Source organism: Megalobrama amblycephala, linkage group LG22, assembly GCF_018812025.1.
Source record: "Megalobrama amblycephala isolate DHTTF-2021 linkage group LG22, ASM1881202v1, whole genome shotgun sequence".
Classification (NCBI taxonomy): Eukaryota; Metazoa; Chordata; class Actinopteri; order Cypriniformes; family Xenocyprididae; genus Megalobrama; species Megalobrama amblycephala.
In genome coordinates, this window is record NC_063065.1 from 29,622,886 (window position 1) to 29,641,772 (window position 18,887).

Consider the following 18,887-nt stretch of genomic DNA (forward strand, 5'->3'; position numbering starts at 1 on the left):
ATTACTCACTTAAATGACGCATGAGTTCTCTGTAATTAAATTTTGTATTGAATGTAAAAACGTATTACAGACTTAGAAGATGCCAGAGGACTACTGAGCAAATGAGACGGAAATCTCAAATTCTTGACATTTAAAATTCTGCCAATATGTTAGCATGAAGTATCAAAACCCTGTTCTGATGGCACAACATTTGGATCACAGTTGACAAAGTTGATAGGATTCCACCCTAGGGGTGTTTTGACTCATTTCTCACATGTTAAGATCTCTAGATGTTTCATTCGAGGTGAAAACATTGGACTTGCACTTTGCAGTCTTATGAACACCCTTCATTTGTTACAGATGGTTTGAGGTCCACAAAGCAGATGAACACAGACATTTGAGAGGATTCTGTGCCAGCAAAGAGTCTCATGACCGACCAGATTCTCATTTGGGAATTCATTAGGCTCGGGCCACTGCTCTAGGCCGGTATCACATGTTTTTGTCGGCCATTTCTCCTCTGCTCCTCACCTCTAGAGGCCCCATGGCCATACAGCGCAGGTAAAAGGAAGGACACTCCATAAATCAGCTCCCTTTCTTTGTCCGTCCCTTCATTAACATCTTCAATTACAGAAGAAACTGCTCCTTCCTCCCTTCCCTTCATCTTAGTTCTTCTCACACATCCCTGGTTTTTAAGAAACGCATCTTAAAGAGGAACCAATGCGCACTAGAATTAATTTAAGATGATCAGACATGACGTTATGGATTCTTGGAAGTCGGCCTCAAAGCAGCATCCATGGGACGTGCTTTTATACAAGAACGCTGCCTGTGAAGTCATTGACTGACTGGGCAGCTGCTTTAGGTTACAGACGAAGCCAGGAGGATGATCATCAGTTGAATATCTCCACCTGCAGCTCATCATATGAAGACGTGCACAGCTGTGCTGCTCCACACCATCGCCCAGGACCATTAAGGAAAAGACCCTCCTATTCTGCAAGGCTTGGTTGAGGTGATGGCTTGAGGACAAGTACAGATTCAGAGCAAAGTATCCATGGAGTCGTATCAAAAGAGGCATATCAAAATGCCTTCCAGCTCGTGAACGCGCTTAAGGGCCAGCACATGTGTAGTGACATTTATGGAGCCGTGTAGACATACAAAGTTTAACTTTCAGAGCACGGTTTCCTCCTCCCTCACCCTTGGAGGATGGCAGGATGTTTGGGGACCATATAAATGTCCTCCCACAAGTCAGAAGGCATAAATTATTCCGTATCACAGCACTATCACAATACATCAGGAGATACTTTTAACTCATGTCTGAAACTTTGATACTTCCTTTTGGACGGAAACAGGCTCAGGCTTATGGAGAGGAGCCACGGTGAGCCTGTTTTGTACTTAGATGATGAAACTCAACCTATACTTTCAGACATCTAAAGATACTTACTATGTTCACAGTTCTTTCAGAAACTCAGCTGGAGGTACAGACTTGCATATTTGATAAAATGATAATGTTATTAATAAAATAAGGGAAGGAATTAACATAAGCAACAGTAATTCACTTGTGAATTTTTCACAGAGTGGCATACAATATGCATTGTCGTGTGAACCAACTTTGTGAATAAGAATAGCGCCACATTTATTTTTATTAGATTAGTTTGTTTGTTTATTAAACAATCATTACTAGGTGCTACCATCATTGTAGGTGACATGATGCACGAGTTCTATGCAGTTGAATTCTGTGTTTGTGTAAAAAGGTATTACAGACTTAAAGGGTCTGTTTTAGCCTGGTCGTTCACACCTCTGAGCTGGAAAAAGTCTGTAAAAATGGGCGTGTAAAGCTCTGGAAAAGTCGGAGTGTAGAGGGGGGGAAGAGGGGAGAGAACAACCAATGAAGCACAGGGATAGAACACACTCATTATACAGAATAATGAATATTAATATATGAGCACGGAGAAAATGACAACAAACTCCCAAGCACAAGGGAGAAATGCGAAAGAATATTTAAATATTTAAAAGTTTAATTTTGTCCATTCTCTAAGTCTTTTGTTCATCAGAATAATCGTGTCCAGTTTACACGTATAATTCATTTGAAGAAGACTTGATGAAATATGTGTGCATACACCGTGCTGGTTCATGTTTGGTGCAGGAGAATATGTGAAATATGTCTATAAAAATTTTAAACACGGATACTTTATTCTGCATTTGAGCTATAGGTTCCACGTGGCTAGTGTTGTTAAACACATCGCGGAGCTCCGATCATATGCGCGCTCCGCAGTGTCGGCGCTGTGGTGGGGCATTCGAGGGCCGTGCCCCCCCTAGCGGTCATTGATGCCCCTCCTACCAGGCCATGGCGTGGCCCAAAAAAAAAAAAAAAAAAAAAAAAAAAATTTAGTTATTCTTTTAATATTAAATGTACAAACTGCAACTTAAATGAAATAAAATGAAATCAACGGGGAAAACATTAAGTTTGGTTATTCATGACATGTTACTAGGCTTGGTCATCATAGGTCAATGCTTATTGGTCGCTGAGCAAACTTGTTACATTTGATTTTCAGCGTGCTGCGCGCATAATCGATTTCAGTTCGTCCGTCTTTATCATAGACATTTAGCGCTAACTGTTAGCCTAATTATAGACAAAAAATGGATGTACGAAAATGGTTTAGACCTCCTTGACACGGAAATGCACAAGCGAATGGAAGGACACAGTACTTAGATGGTTCAGCAGCAACACTCATCGCCTGCAACTCTTCTGATTGTAAGTCGTTTGTTCATTTCACTTATTAAAGCCAGCCCTGGCTTTGATGATAAGGCCTACTAAGCAGTAGAATTGTTGATGAATGTTTGCTGGGTCTATGTGTTTTATACTTGGCTGCCTGTAAGATATGCTTATGTCATTTCTGCCTGGTGTGCGGCTTGTCCAATTGGCTACTTGCTGCCCGAATGCGTGCCTCAGTTATGTCAGCGGTCCTGTCCTGTTACTTAGGCCTATATGTTGTCCAGGGGTGTTTTTGATGATGGTGGAGGCTGGTGTTGTCTAATGTTTATAACCAGTGGTAGGCCTACTTAATGGTTTTCTGGAAGTGCATAAACTGTTGAGAGGTGGATGAACTATTTCTGACATGTCAGAGATGGGTAAACTGCATTTATTTGCATATAGCTCTACACTGTGTGTGACTGAGCTGGATCTCGAGTAGAGAGAGGGCATAACTTTACCCCACCCCTTTCTGCCTTATAATGTGACTCCACTCCAAACGCTGTCTTCATTTTGTTTATTAAACGCAACGTTTTTAATTTCAAAAGCATTTCTAAATTCAGTTCATATTTCCAACAAATGAAATTTCAAGCCAAAATAACGAAATAATTAAAAAAAATATCGCAAAAGTTTTGCGCAAATCTGTAATGGAAACGCGGCTACATGATATAGAAATTAACAACAACAAGAATAAACGAAAACTCGCAAATAATAATAAATAATAATAATAATAATAAAACGTGTTTCTCTTTTTTATTGCATTTCTGCTGTGTTGGACTATGATGTCGCCACTGCGTAAAAAATATTTCTCAAACGGCAGTGCCCCCCCGCCGATGACCCAATGCCCCTCCAGTAGATCTGCTCTGGCGCCGACTCTGGCGCTCCGCCTGTATATCATAATAATTGTATTTCTGATGTGTTCGTATTCAAACTCCAGTTCTGACCGCATCGCGGGCAAAATACAAACAACACTCATGTGCTTGCTGTGCTGGGGGAAACATAGGCCTGCATACGGCTCGCGTGTTTGAACGCAGAGCAGGCAGAGGTGAATGAACACTTTTGTGACATTTGAATTTTGAATCGCAGATAAACAATCCACATGCACCCAAGCTTTTGCTCTGGTCGCAGGAAAACACATTTTTGTGTTGTAGTACTGAGGAAACGAGCACCAACGATATGTCTCTGAATGACAAGAGACCGAGGCAAGAGAAGTGATACTTCCTCATGCATAATACCGCAATTATAATCTTATGCATACTACAGAGCAGTGATTGGACTGCATGAGCTTTTTCTCATGAATAAATGTAGAAACTGTTGACGTCAGCATGTTTGTCCAGCCCATACTTGGAGCCAACCAGCACTCCGAATCCTGCCTGTGGTACACGATGAAGTCAGGTTGTGTGACGTTGCTCTGACTTTGCTTTTCAAACCGGAAGATAGAAATCGCTCAGAAAAATGCAAAAATAACTCATTTCAAATTATAAATAAAATTAATGAGTAAATTTAGTGTTTTCAATGATGTTCAGCCAATACATATCTGTTCACAGCTCAAAAAATGTGGTTCTGGGGTTTCATGACCCTTTAAAAGAGGCTAGTAGCCTACAGAGCAAATAACTTTCTTTGGAGTGAGGAAACAGCTGTTGAAAATAGCTGTAGGCCTCAACTCTTGAAATAATCTGCACCAGAAACCCTCAAAAAGACTTAAGTCTTAAATTCTGCCCTTTTAAAATTCTGCCAATGTTTTGAGCATGAGTGATAAAAACCTGACGGCACAACATTTGGATCACAGAAAAGATGATATTTATAAAATAAGGGAAGGATTTAAGTAAGGCTGCCCCTAACAGTCGACTAAAAGTTAGTCGACGAGAAGAGGCTTTGTCGACCAAAATTGTATTAGTCGAGGAAAAAAAAAATCCACAGGAAGTGGCGAAGTCACACAGTCTGTGACGGACGGATCGTTAACAGCTGGACTATGTGGTAATTACAGTAACATCAGGCAGGACATCATTCACCAAACGCTCGCCTATCATTCATCGACCTCAAATATGGCTTATCATCTGAAACATGCTAGTAGTAGCAACTTAACATGGCTGATCGCTTTAACGTTAACCTAGACAAATGTGTGGTATTCAAGTGTTTGTGCGGAGTGTGAAAGCTGAATAGTAGCAACGGTGTGATCATTTGCACTTAAAATACTCAATTTTTGATCATACAGATAAGAGGAATACATCATTTGAAGCTGTAAAGAGTCTACTTTTATTTGTGTGCACTCACAATAACAACAAAACGTTGTGCTTTAGTTGAATAATGAAAGCAGGATGCGATTTCTGACTTCTCCCTCTGTGAACTCGAGCATGGCAAGCTTTACGCTTGAACGCTGATTAAGCTATATAGGCATTAAAGGCTTTTTATTATGATTTATACTGTATATTAATAAACATGCGATTAGTCGACTAATTGCTTAAAATGAACGACTACTAGACGACCAGAAAAATCTTTAGTCGAGGACAGCCCTAGAATTAAGATAAGCAACATTGTTGCACGCACTAGATGGACATCTTTGACCATTGCGCTCACATCTTGTGTCTTTTGCAGTATCTCGTCCATAACAGTGTTCTATAAACATGGCGCTCATGTTAAAATAAGTAGTTTAGTAGTACATTTAAAAATAAAATAAAACTGACTGTTTTACTCAAAAATATGTATATTCTTTGTTAATTTGAGTATTGCGTTTGATACCTTTTATTGCAATCAGTTTCAAGTCTAGTCTCCCATGTAGAGCACTTTTTGTGCTGCATGTGGAGTTGCTGTATGTGTATAGCCTTCCAAATCGTTCATGTACAGTACAGTCCAAAAGTTTGGAATCACTAAGATTTTTAATGTTTTTAAAAGAAGTTTCGTCTGCTCACCAAGGCTACATTTATTTAATTAAAAATACAGTAAAAAACAGTAATATTGTGAAATATTATTACAATTTAAAATAACTGTTTTCTATTTGAATATATTTCACAAAGTAATTTATTCCTGTGATGGCAAAGCTGAATTTTCGGCATCATTACTCCAGTCTTCAGTGTCACATGATCCTTCAGAAATCATTCTAATATGCTGATCTGCTGCTCAAGAAACATTTAATGTGTACAATTGTACAAAATATTTGTGTACAATATTTTTTTTCAGGATTATTTGATGAATAGAAAGTTCAAAAGAACAGTGTTTATCTGAAATCTAATCTTTTTTAACATTATACATGTCTTTACTGCCACTTTTGATTGATTTAATGCATCCTTGCTGAATAAAAGTATTTCTTTAATTTCTTTTCAAAAAAATAAAAATAAAAATTCTTACTGACCCCAAACTTTTGAACGGTAGTGTATAATGCTACAGAAGCTTTGTATTTCAGATAAATGCTGTTCTTTTGAACTTTCTATTCATCAAGGAATCCTGAAAAAAAAAGGACACAACTGTTTTCAACATTGAAAATAATCATAAATGTTTATTGAGCAGCAATAAACATTATTTGTTAAACATTACGTTTTTTACTGTATTTTTAATTAAATAAATGTAGCCTTGGTGAGCAGACGAAACTTCTTTTAAAAACATTAAAAATCTTAGTGGTTCCAAACTTTTGGACTGTACTGTATGAGCAGCAATTTCAGTTAGGACGTTTCCATAGAAGCCAGGAGGTAGCTTACTACAGTAGGTTGTGAAGTAGGCCCAGAATTATTTTGTAGAATTATTAACAAGTAGAAGTACACTAGCCTAATGGTAAATGGTGCCCAACTGGTTAAGAGGCCCTAACCCAGGGATGTCCAATCCTGGATTTGGAGGACCAACGCCATTCAGAGTTTAGCTTCAACTTGTCTCAACATACCTACCTGGAAGATTCTAGTTATCCTGAAGCCTTTGATTACCTTTGTTCAAGTTTGTTTATTTGGGATTGGAGCTAAACTCTGTAGGACAGTGGCCCTCCTGGAGCAGGATTTGACACTCCTGCCCTAACTCCAACTAACACTGTGTTTACATCAGATGCGAATGGCACGATGTGACAAAAGCAAATAGAACCAATTATAGTCAATAATGCTGTCTATGCTGGTTGTAACTCAAAGCAACATGACAAATTCCTGACAGTAAATTGATTCAATTTCAATTTTTGACGTACTTCAAGCATTCACGCTACTTTTGACATGAAGAACAGATGGATTTGCAGAACAGCCTGTCAGACACAAAGTGGAGTGTATGATTTGGATGCTTTTTCTGCTTCTTTTAATCACTGATATAGGGTGTCCAGTTATTTCACAGGTCTATAGTGTAGTCTTACAGGAGAACATTTCTGACATGTTTCAAGTGCTCAATTAGATTATATTTAAAGCTTAAAAGAATAAGGATATTTGTCAGAGCTGTATTCTAGGGTTTATCGCACATGCTCACAAAAACACATCAAGCTGTAGTGCGCGTTTAATAAACCAAGATTTAATTCTGGCCCATATTGTATCCCATTCCCATTTCCCCTCTCCCTATTGTGCTCCCTATTTGGACTAAATTAGAGAAGGTCAAAAAAATTGAATTTCACAGATGTGTTTTGTGATTATAATCCTATAAACACGTCTTCTTTTTGCACAAGCTCAGTAAAAAATTATGGAGCAAATCACCTAATGTTTTTTGGCTAACTCTGGAGTCCTCAGAGAAATCTAATCCATCTGGATAGGAATTTCTCTGATTGTGTTTTTGACGCTTCATCTGCACCAAAAAAAAAAAGTTCACTTATTTTGTTCCAAACCTGCATGCTGTTAAAAAAAAAAAAAAAAAAAAAAAAAAAAAACATTTTATTGCTTTGTGGCTAAACAGCAGGTTTAACACCATGACGTCTGGGCACAATGCAAGTAACTTCATTCTGAGAGAAAATAATTACATTTTAGTTTGTTCATTACACAAAGCTATCGTATGACTTTATATAGATGTAGAATGCAGCACTGCTGTGCGAGGAGAAAAAAAAGAAAAAAAAAGAAAAGTGAATTCTTTGAAATTCACGCCTTTTTTTCCACAGACAAAATAACATTAACGGGTGTGGAATGACAACTTTTTCCTTTACACAATAAAATATTTGTATGTGTGATACCAGACACTGAGAAAAAGGTCAGTCTAGCCATAAATCATGTGATCTGGCCACCCCCAGTGAAGTGATTCAACCATATGAATCATCACATTGATTTTCATTTATGACATTCTCTCTGATCCTCATTTGGAGGCGCATTCATTCGGAAACATATTTGCTCTCTACAGTTACAAATGCTGCTTAGTTTAACATTTTTGCTAGTACTCTAATGCAGACCAGATGTCCACTTGTACAATTCACTCTTAGTGAAGCTCACTCCACTCAACAGCTGTTTAGTTTAATTGACTATGACCACCGGGTGGATCCCATTGCACTGTTCATGTGAAAAATGCACCGCAATCACGCTCTTCCCTTTCATTCACTCTGCTCCTGGGAAGCTTAATCCCAACGAAACAAAGCAAACAATCCACTGGCTGGTCAAAGAATATGGTACAGTGACTCAGAGGGATGAAAAGAGAGGGATGGGGTGGAGAGTGGTGCTTGCTGTCAGGAATAACAGTACCAACGGTCAGGATTTAACATTCAGCCAGCTCAAAATCCACTGTAGATGCTAGAACTTCCTCCAAGATGTGCAAATGAAGGACTATGAAAAAAGCATTTGACATGACATGCCAAGGATAAAGAGAAAAGTTGTGGAAGCAGACAAATGTGCAAACTGTTCCATGAAATATTGGCTAAGAAAATAAATCAGTACATGTTGTTTGACGGACTTCAGCAGATTTGGAATTACTTCCAATTTATACTTGTACTTATCAGCAGAATTTGTAAATCAACTGTTTTGTTTTTTGCTTTTTTAATCCCACAGATGGTTACTCTATACAAAAATATCAAAGATGGGTGGACTTTGGATGAAGACCATGGGAAAATCAGAGGCTTGGGAATTCACACTGTAATTTACACCAGTCCTTTCCCTGACATTTACACAACGGCTCCAATAATTTTTGTTACCCCTGGATTACCCATTTATTCTTGCTAGCTGAACTGTCCAAGAGCAATACCACCAACCAAAAACCAACATCCCATGGAAGTGTCATCTAGATTATGCTCCAAAGATTTACTGACTGCAAAACGAAATCTTCCTTTGTCAGTTAGTTACTGCTCCACTTGTGTTGAGAAAAAATAATCAGATATTATCCAAGCTAATAAGAAAACTAGATCAATTAGAAGTACAAATCAAAGTAGAAGAGAGTGGGGCAGGCTGTGTCGCCCCTTTAAACTAGCAATTTTTGTCATGTTAGTATTTAGAAAGAATTAAAGAATTGAGATACACATGAGAAAAGTTATATCGAGAATAGCATTTTTATAGTACACATTAAATTCAATTGGAGGTGTAAAATATATTATTAAATGTAAATTATTATATTTAATGATATATATACACACACACACTTGTTGCCTTTGTGCCTTGGCAACTAATTGAAATATGTTTACAGTGAAGTATTAAAAAGACTAAAACTGAAAAAAAAATAAATAAATAAATAAAAATAGTACAAAATGAAGACAAAAGCACATAAAATTACTTAAAGCTGCAGTCCATAAGTTTTGCCTCTCTGTCGCCATCTCTGTTTTAAACCTGCAATTGCAGTTATTTGTGGAATTATTATCTTTACATGGGTTGTGCATCGGCACGGCTCCTCAGCGTGGATGAATCTAATGTTTGCTGTCAGTCACCACATCAGTGTGGATACTGTACTTCAGAATCACAGATTCTATGTCTTGGAAATATGACCAAAATAAGAATTTTCACCGGAACAAACAAATAACATGTGTCTGCCACTTTTGTTCTGACCAACTGAGAAAAAAAGCATTACAATAAATCTTGCTGCCAAAGGTGATTAAATCTAACGACCGCTGAGCTCAGATCACCTCAGACTGTGCTAATTATTATTACTGTTATACTTTGTTCTCAAATTGCTAATGTTAACAACATTAGTATTGCGTGACTATGTGTATTTAGTGAGTATTAGTGTTACGTGTAGATTTGTAGCTACTCTGCAGTCCGAAGTCTTTTGCTTTTGACTACGGGTGAATCTCCAGCTGTCACTGATGATTGTCATTTGGACCTTTCCCGATTACAATCCGCCATCAAAATGATAAGTTTAATTATTTCAGCTGCTGTGAGAAAAGGCTATTAAATGATCCGCTACCAGCAGCATCCTCACATGATATAGCCTACTAGCTGGGACTCGTTCTTTATGTAAACAGACGTGACGTAATGATGCAAAGACCACCAGTACCGATTTTATTAGAAAACACTTACTACAAGCTTACCATTGGGAATCGGGCTAAGGTGAGGAGATAGTTTTGAATACTGGTTGGTTATGTATTTGCCTCAAAAACTTGATTTTGGATCATTTTTAACCAAAAAAGTTACAGGACTGCAGCTTTAAACTAAAATGAAATGCAATACAAAATATTAATGAATACTACTATAAAATAATTAAATTTATATGAAATATTAAACACAAATAAAAATACGAAATGACATGCTGCAATATAATGTTAGTATTTTAATTTTACCTCATCGTGCCTACATGTCAATATAGGTAAAAAGTGGCAGAACTTACCCCATTCTTCTCATTTATTAATTGCTGTAGTCGATCAGATTGTCAGTCTATCTTTTCCGGATATCTCCACAACACAATTCCATACTCGATTGAATGAGTCAGTTACTCAACTGTTAAGGTCTTTTGAGGTTACTCAAATTTTCCAGTTGTTTTCCTCCCACCAGAAAACAGCAGTGAACTTCTCTTCAACTGTTTCTGTGCTCATTCATTGTAAATACAAGTTCCAAGAGAAGCAAAACAGTTAGTAAGGAATGAAGTTTATCATATGCACCAAGGATCCAAGCAGCGTGTGTGTGCTGAACCTATCTAGTTACAGTACACGGGTCTGTCATTTTCACAAGGGCCCTAGGCCATAACAATGGCAAAGATCCTCGAGTGTTCAGCCAGGAAAGAACAACTGAAGTGAGCTTTCAGAGTAAACCTCCATTACTCACAAACTACAGTGACAGATACAATTCAGCCTTGCTAGACCTTCTCACGTGACTGGACCAATTACTGCAGCAACAGTGTTCGACCTCAACAGGAGACTGAAGGGCCTCCGTGACCCGCTGCAGTGCTCCCTGCAACATCTGTTTAAGCTCCACTGCTTGGCTCTTCCCTCATTTGGGTGCATTTGAAGGTCCACGGGGCCCGGAAACATCCCTTTACTTGTAAACATTTGGTGGAAAACTCTGCTGTGAGACAACACCAAGGTCGGTAATTATCAGTTATTGTGTGCAGCTGCTTTACTCCGTGTTCACATCCACTCGGAAATCACAGAGAGATGTATTGCAGGAAAACTAAAGGTCATCATTCAATACTCTGAGTCACACTTCATTTTTTTGTCAGCAAATAATGTCGTCCTTAAGGCATTACATTTATTTCCATTCATAAAATTCATGGGAGTGTTTGTGGTTTCTTGGCTCTTTTCACAAATACAATACACTTTGATGTCTCATGAAAATTCAAGTAATAGAGGCACAAATAAGATGTTCTTTGTTAGAACTGTTACATATCAAACATAAAATTAAACTAACAGGAAAAGAAGAAAGTTTTAAACCATAGACTGTAAAAAAATATGGACGTAGTGTCCGTGACGTCACCCATAGAGTTCTGAACAGCAGTTTTGACGCGTAAATGAGGCCGCGACCATCTTAGCTGCACGTGACCGCACGTCACTCACGGATAACTGAAAATGGGCAAAGAGGCGGGACGAAGTTGGAGCCCATGCGACTTGTTGCTGAAACCACGCCCGCCCTAGTATCTATCTTAGATACTATCTAAAATATTAATAAAGATAGCAATATCATTAGAAAGTACTAAAGGATTACTGTCAATCTATGGTGATTTTTTACGATAACGTTATAGATGCTCCAACACCAATAGGCTAATTAATTTGTGTGGGGTGTGCAAATAACACAAATCAAATGGGATTTCATACCTTTATAATGAAATAGAGATCGCGAGATGAATCCAATCCGTGGCACTTGGGTAAAATATATATATATATATATATATATATATATGTATCAGATGTATATCTCTAAAATGTTCTCTCAAACTAATGAGCACGTATCCAAAGTATAATTTTTCAAAATAGTGCAGCAGTTTTAGTTATATCCAAGCAGTGCTGTCGGAGTTGTATATCCTCCTGGTATTGTCATTGTAGTAAATCTCAGGAACAAAACTTTTAGCCAATGCCACGGCGATCCAACAACGTGTGTTCCGCATGCGAGCACATGTACACAGACTGACATCTGTCTCGAGTATCCAGCAAGCCATATATTGTATAAAATAATCCAGAAAAAAGCACAAATACGACTGAGATGCCAAATTCAGCGGCTGAAATGAGCTGCTGAGGTAACATGACGGCTCACAGACAGCAGCGGCATACCTGTCACTCAAGTGACCACGCCCTTAATTATGCAGAACTTTAAGGCTTAGTATAATTTAAACAGATGAGCTATAAAAAAAATTCACCCCCCTCAGAGTTGTCATGAAGGGTAAAATTCGCAGTATAGACCAAAACACAATGTGAACCAGAGTGTAAACATGTTTTTTTCTGCTGTAAACTTGGCTAATGTAACATGATGGTCAATGAGATTCTGCTCACTTCTGCAGCCTGTCCCTAGCGGCCAGTCGATGAATTGCAGTTTAATTCACTTCCGTATTGGCTTCACGAGAAACAGGGGGAGGTTGCCGCTTGTTTTAAACATCAAATATCTGTATCTCTCTTTAAAATAGTGATTTGGCCCATTCCATCTCATAGATCTTGACCTTTTTGACTGCAACCAACAACTAAAATCATACAACATCATTATGAAATTAAAAAATTACTGCATTAAGAACTGCATTTTTTGCCACTAGAGGTTGCCTATTCAAAACAAAGGTGTAGCTTGATGGTGCCGAGTTTGAGCACGGAATGTTGGGAAATGTCATCTTCACCTCACAGCCAGTGGAAAAGAATCGGGACGGGACTCGGGCAGAAGTCATGTTCATGGATGAGAGTATTATCATATTATTATCGTTACTGTAGTATGATGATGCCGAGATGTTGTAGCTGAACGAGGCCGCTGGAGCGACTGCTAATGAGAGACATAATATATTAAAGCGTCTTTGGTGTTTCCATGGTTTCTACACAATAAAACTGGAAACCGAGGGTGACGCGGGTATGACGCCGTTGACAGGGGACTTCCGGACACGTGTGCCCGTGTCCTTGGTTAAAATCACAATTTTCTCAGGATTTACAAATTGTTGGAAACAATTGGGATATTCTAAGTACTCAGCTGAACAAAATATATAACACTGGCCTAGTGGTTTGTGGATATTTTACTGTAAAAATCTTACATATTGTGCCTCTGTTAACATTTTTTTAAATATAATTTACATATCATTTTCTCTTGCCGCAGCCCCATTTAACATGTAAAATTTCTTGAAAGAAACTTTGGTTACACTTAAGGTGACATAGTTACATTGTACCTACTCAAATTGAGTAATATTAATTAACTATATGTACTTACTATAGAGTTATGGTTAGGGTTTAGTTTAGGATTAGTTACTTGTAATTATGCATAATTTACTGTTGTTATTATTATTATTATTATTATTATTATTATAGTAAGTACATATAGTAACGTGCTACTACGTCACTTTAAAATAAAGTGTTACCGAAACTTTCTGCAACATCCTGGAAGAAAAGTACATACTCATTCCATTTTCTTAATTTTTATACATTTATAAATATTATAGTTTCAACTGTATTCAAATTCAACCATTCTCCCATTGCCCAAGACATTGTAAAAAACAATTACTAAACAAATCATTTTTAATGAGAAATACAAGTCCAATATACCAAGTACTGACGCCTTAATTTAGGCTAAATCTTGCATCTTGCAACTTTGCAAACCTCATAGAAAGTGAATATTGAATTTACCTTTAAAAGAGTTAAATGATACATAATGAAGCTGTTCAACAAAGTTTAGCAGTCATATATTTCTCCTAGTATTGAAAAAAAAAAAAAAAAAGGAATACCAAGAACAGAGCTTTTCCAAAAAAAAATTCAAAAATATTTAAAAAATTATAGCTTGACCACATAAGTCACAACAACCTGGAGATCTGGGCAATGTGGATTTCACTTTGAGCCCTCCATGGATTGTTGGAACAAACTTGGGTTTAGGCTTATTATGCAGTTCAAACAAGATTCAGATAAACAGGGTTTCATTCACAAATGCACACACTCAAACACAACAATAACATCCAGTTATTCAGTCGGACTTGGCAGCTCAAAAAAGGAAGAGACAGAAATTCTTCTCCTTCCTTTTTTTTTCATCCATGTGAATACTCAGCATTCAACCATGCTCACATCTGGGAGCCATTTTGTCCAAGTCCAACATCTGTGCCTGGCACCTGATATGACAGGAATGATGCTCTGGAAATAACCAATATTAATATTAATCTTTCACAAGAAGTCATGCAGGTGTGTGGCTCAGCGGTGAATCAGGCGATAACCTGCACATTTTTGCTACATTCAGACAGCAACTGGGGACAAAGACTGACGGCCAATAGCTCCAGACCAAAACATAACCTGACTTTCACGGATGTGATTTCTGAAAATGAAGTATGAGCAACCTGATACTGCGTGCCTGGGGAACATAGAGGAACAAGTCGAAAGAACGTCAAGCAAACGTCACAGGAAACTGGAAATGGGTCCAATAAATATCATGAAAAAAAGTTCAACACTTCACTTGTTTGATGACAGAGATCTAAAAGAAAAATTCCGACAGTCTGAGACGACTAACGACACTTACGCTATTCATTTTTCCCCTATGTTCAATGGGCTATAAATGAAGCTGTAGTAATTTTACTAAAACCCAAACATGCTTCAAAGGCCCAATGGAAGATGAAAATAACGAGAGGCTCAACCAGAAGTTCTCATCCATGCATGCCAGGATAATTTCTTCAATACCCAAAAACCGACTTTAAATCCCATTTGGAAGAGAAAGATCAGTGTGGTTTATTAGTTTCCATTGATGTAGAACATTGTTTATTTGTGTATCATAATCAAGTGAGAACTGCATAATTGCGCCTTTAAATGTTCACAGTTGTTGAAATTACATTAAAATACAAACATCCCCAGCAGGATTTAGGGGCCCGACATGACTTAGAGGTTAATGATAGTTGAGAAATCTTGAATAATGCTTGTGCTAACTTGGTAACTTCTCTAACTTCACAAGAGGAAAATGACAAGAAAAACAGGAAGAGTTTAAGTTATGCTTCAAGAAGAAGGAAGAACACTGAATTATAGTGTTTCAACAGGCCAAAGTTATGGATGAAGGTCACCCGAAAAACGATTTATTGACCGGGTTTAGTTTCCATCTCGGGTCAAAAGTGAAGATCCTGTGATGTTCAACCCCTACATCAGTTCATCAGGTCACATGACCTTGTGCTTCCTGTGGAAGCACTACATGAATTTCATTGACTGCCCTACCCATATTCCATCTGCTTTCCTCATTTGTCTAGTCGTAGCGCCCCTCCTCGTTCACTAAGTCTTAATATCACCCACTCTATCTTGCACTAATACTAACCTCCCCATCCATATCCTCTCCATCTGGTTTTCTGTCCTGTACATGTGCAGCTGTCCCTTCTCCTGAATCATCTCCTTAGCTCGCTCTTCACGTCTGTCGGCTAATTTCCTCTGTGCCCTTGCAGCTACTGCTGATTTCTCCAGTGAACACTGGATGTTTTTGGTTTCGCCGTTCGGTCAGAAGGAGCAATGGCTAACAGATTTGTGTTATCCTCTGACAGATATGATCTCCAGATGGAATCATCAGCTTCAGCTGTCAAAAGTTCACCAGAATGCAATCCTGCTGGCTGTTTCTTGTGAAACTTTAGACGATAAGGACGTGGGATGTCCAATATGTCTTCAAATGGACAAGTTGTCTGCAACAAGTCATTGGAGATGAACGAACCAGATTTACAGATATAAACTGAATGCTGAGACCATTTTAGGATTAGACAATTCTTCTTCAATAATAACAAATATGTTATCAAATTTTATGACATTATTGTTATACCATTGATATAGATGATTATGATATGATTGGTAAATGGACTGTTTGCAAATGAAAGGTTGTAAGTTCAAATCCCAAGAGAGTTGAACAATTATTTCAACTGTGCTGTTAAACAAGGCACTTGTTTAAATAGCAAGTGCCTTGTGAATCTGTTAAATAGCTAAGAAGTACACTGACAATGATTGACAACTTAAATGGTGCAATAACTGTGAAGGTCAGGTTGATCTACATGTCAAAACAGACATTGAGCTGTTTTGACATTAGTTCAGCGTAGAGCTGTGGCACATTGATTAATGATGTACTGTACATGTACTGATTACACAAATTGGTAGATCACTGACAATCTATAATATGGTGTATAAAATGTTTTTTTTTTTTTTTTTCTTGATTTCAAACAATGAGGATGGGATTAGCATGTTTAAATAAATAATTAATTGATTCTGCATGCACTTTATTTTTTTTTATTTATTTATTTTTTTATATGAAGATCATAATCAAACATTCTTGGATTTTTTATCATGCCATCATTAATTTTTTGTTACTTTTCAAATGTCTTTTGTTCAGATTTTATTGTTTTACCCATATGTACAATCTTAATATTAGACTCTATTAGTACACTCTTAATACTTTAATATTAGAAATGATCATTTAATATGATGAAAAGGTAATTTCAATGTGAAAATTATTTTTCTATCAGTTTTCAATCATTTTTATCAATTTATCAGTCATGATACACAAAATATGACTTAATTAATTTCCATCACGACCAACAATTTTGCCCTCAATAAAGTTCTCAGAAGTTAGGGAGATACATGAAGTATGATACACGTGTATGTAGGATTCATTAAAGGCTATGAAATTATCATTATCAGGACAAAGGAGTTGACTCTTTAATTCAAAAATTGTTCAAAGTGATCATGAAATCAAAGTTGACAATTCTTGTTTTTTATGGAATATTGCAGTATTTATTATGAATCATTTATCTGTGCACATCTTCTATTTTATTCACATTCCTCCTAATCTTTAATCAAAATAACTTCCCCTCATTCTTGCAGGAACATCTCTTCTCTGATGATGTGTTTACCGCAACCTGGGCAACCTGTCACTCACATGAGATCCACCAATAGTAAACCACAAGCATCCAATCAATTCCACATGGACAAAATCAAGTCCCGCCCTACATTTGATCTTGTTCCAGAAGCAGTTTCACCTGTATATACATCACAATAGAGAAGAAAGGACTATCGCAACTTCCATTTCATGCCAACATTTCATGCCCTATACGACGCTATCGAACACAATGATTTGAGGTGTGGTGGAAATGACACTGTGGGAATGTTCATAATGTTTCAGATAAAATTATAAACTGTTAAGTAATAAAATTTGTTAGTGGAAAAATTTGACTATTGAGTTTAAAAATTGTGTTTTTAATGTTGTTTATATGTCTATGTGATGTATTTAATATACTTTAAGATAAACCATTTGCAAATTCTTCAGTTTCACGATGTTCAAAGCATTTCTAAGGATGCTGATTTTTAGAAGGTAGCTGTCTGACATTGAGATGGGAACGGGAACATGGTTTGTATGACAATAGCAACACATTATTAGCGGTTTGATAAGGCTAATCATATTAATTACTGTTATGTGTAGAGCATTACCATTCTGATGCATTGACTTGTAGATGACGCTCTCTCTTCTTCTGAATCAGTTTCTGGTTCAAACATATATGACTGAATTAATTCAATATTTCTATTGTGTCACGTTTACTACAGTTGATCGAGTGGATCAGGTAGTCCGAGCTGGTGTGATTGAGTGGAGGCGGGGACTAATTCGCATATTCCTGGATCCATGAACACAAAATGAAGCAAGGGTGTAGAGTTATTTTAAGGCATGAAGAAATTATATCAAAGAAGAGTTTTACAGGAGAACATTATTGACAGCAGGGGGGTTTAGAAAGTTTCTAAAAGTCAAATGCCTACAGATTATATAACCAGAAAACATGCCAAACTTCAATACATTGCAGTATTTCAATGTATCATCTACAGGTAAGGATGTTATGTGGTCACAGTGATTCTCAGTTTGTGTTGAGAGAAATGTGCATTTTCTTGTAGACATTTTCGTACATTCTAGCACATGGTATACATGTTCTCTTGTTGTTCCTTTGGAAATGACTGCCAAGGCATCGATTAGGCAATATGAATGACTAATATGTTTTCAAATTCTTTGAGTAATAGTGTAGTGAAAGGCTAAATATAGCAAACCACATAGGACAAAATTAAATATTGATAGCCTCACTGGAGGTACAATGACTGTTTCAAATCAAAAACAATAGCTGTTAATTCTGATCATATGACGCGGTAGAGCGAGAGCCTCCACACGTTGATGGGATCTTTAAGCGCAAGTATTCTCTGTCCCAACATGTGGTAGGAATTAAACATTAGAGTGTGTATGTGTGGAGGGAAACTTCTGCATCTTTGGTGTACAAATACGGGTTCAAATTCCAGCAGTGTTAAATTCCTTGCTCTAGGGGCCTGTACATATGATAGTGTTTCACTTTCCACTTTATTAGCTACTGATGTGGATCAAAGAAATGGTCTTGACTCTTGTTTTGTAACTAAGCAGGTTTTGCTGATCAGTGTTATCTTGGCAATAATAATGGACGCTTGTGTTTCACAACTGCATGATGCTGTAGGTACTACTAGAGAATCTATTACACTTATCAGGGGAGTAACAAAGTAGCTAAGAGGCAATGCTACCAACTTAACTACTGCACATTTTTCAGTAGCATGCCAATAGTTAACCCTCTGGAGTCTGTAGTTAGGGAGGCAAAAAAAGGCTTCAAATATTTCCTATCTTTGTTACTTTGTCGTTGTATGTTTTCTTGTTATGTTGCAGAAGCAGCCAAACTAGTTAGCCTTGTTAGCCTTGACAAC

General features: G+C 37.3%; 1 protein-coding gene across 1 annotated transcript in view; it reads right to left on the reverse strand.

Moving 5' to 3' along the window:
- Positions 1 to 18,887, reverse strand: part of sugct (succinyl-CoA:glutarate-CoA transferase) — a 183,822-nt gene that overhangs the window by 74,833 nt on the left and 90,102 nt on the right. The window lies entirely within an intron of this gene.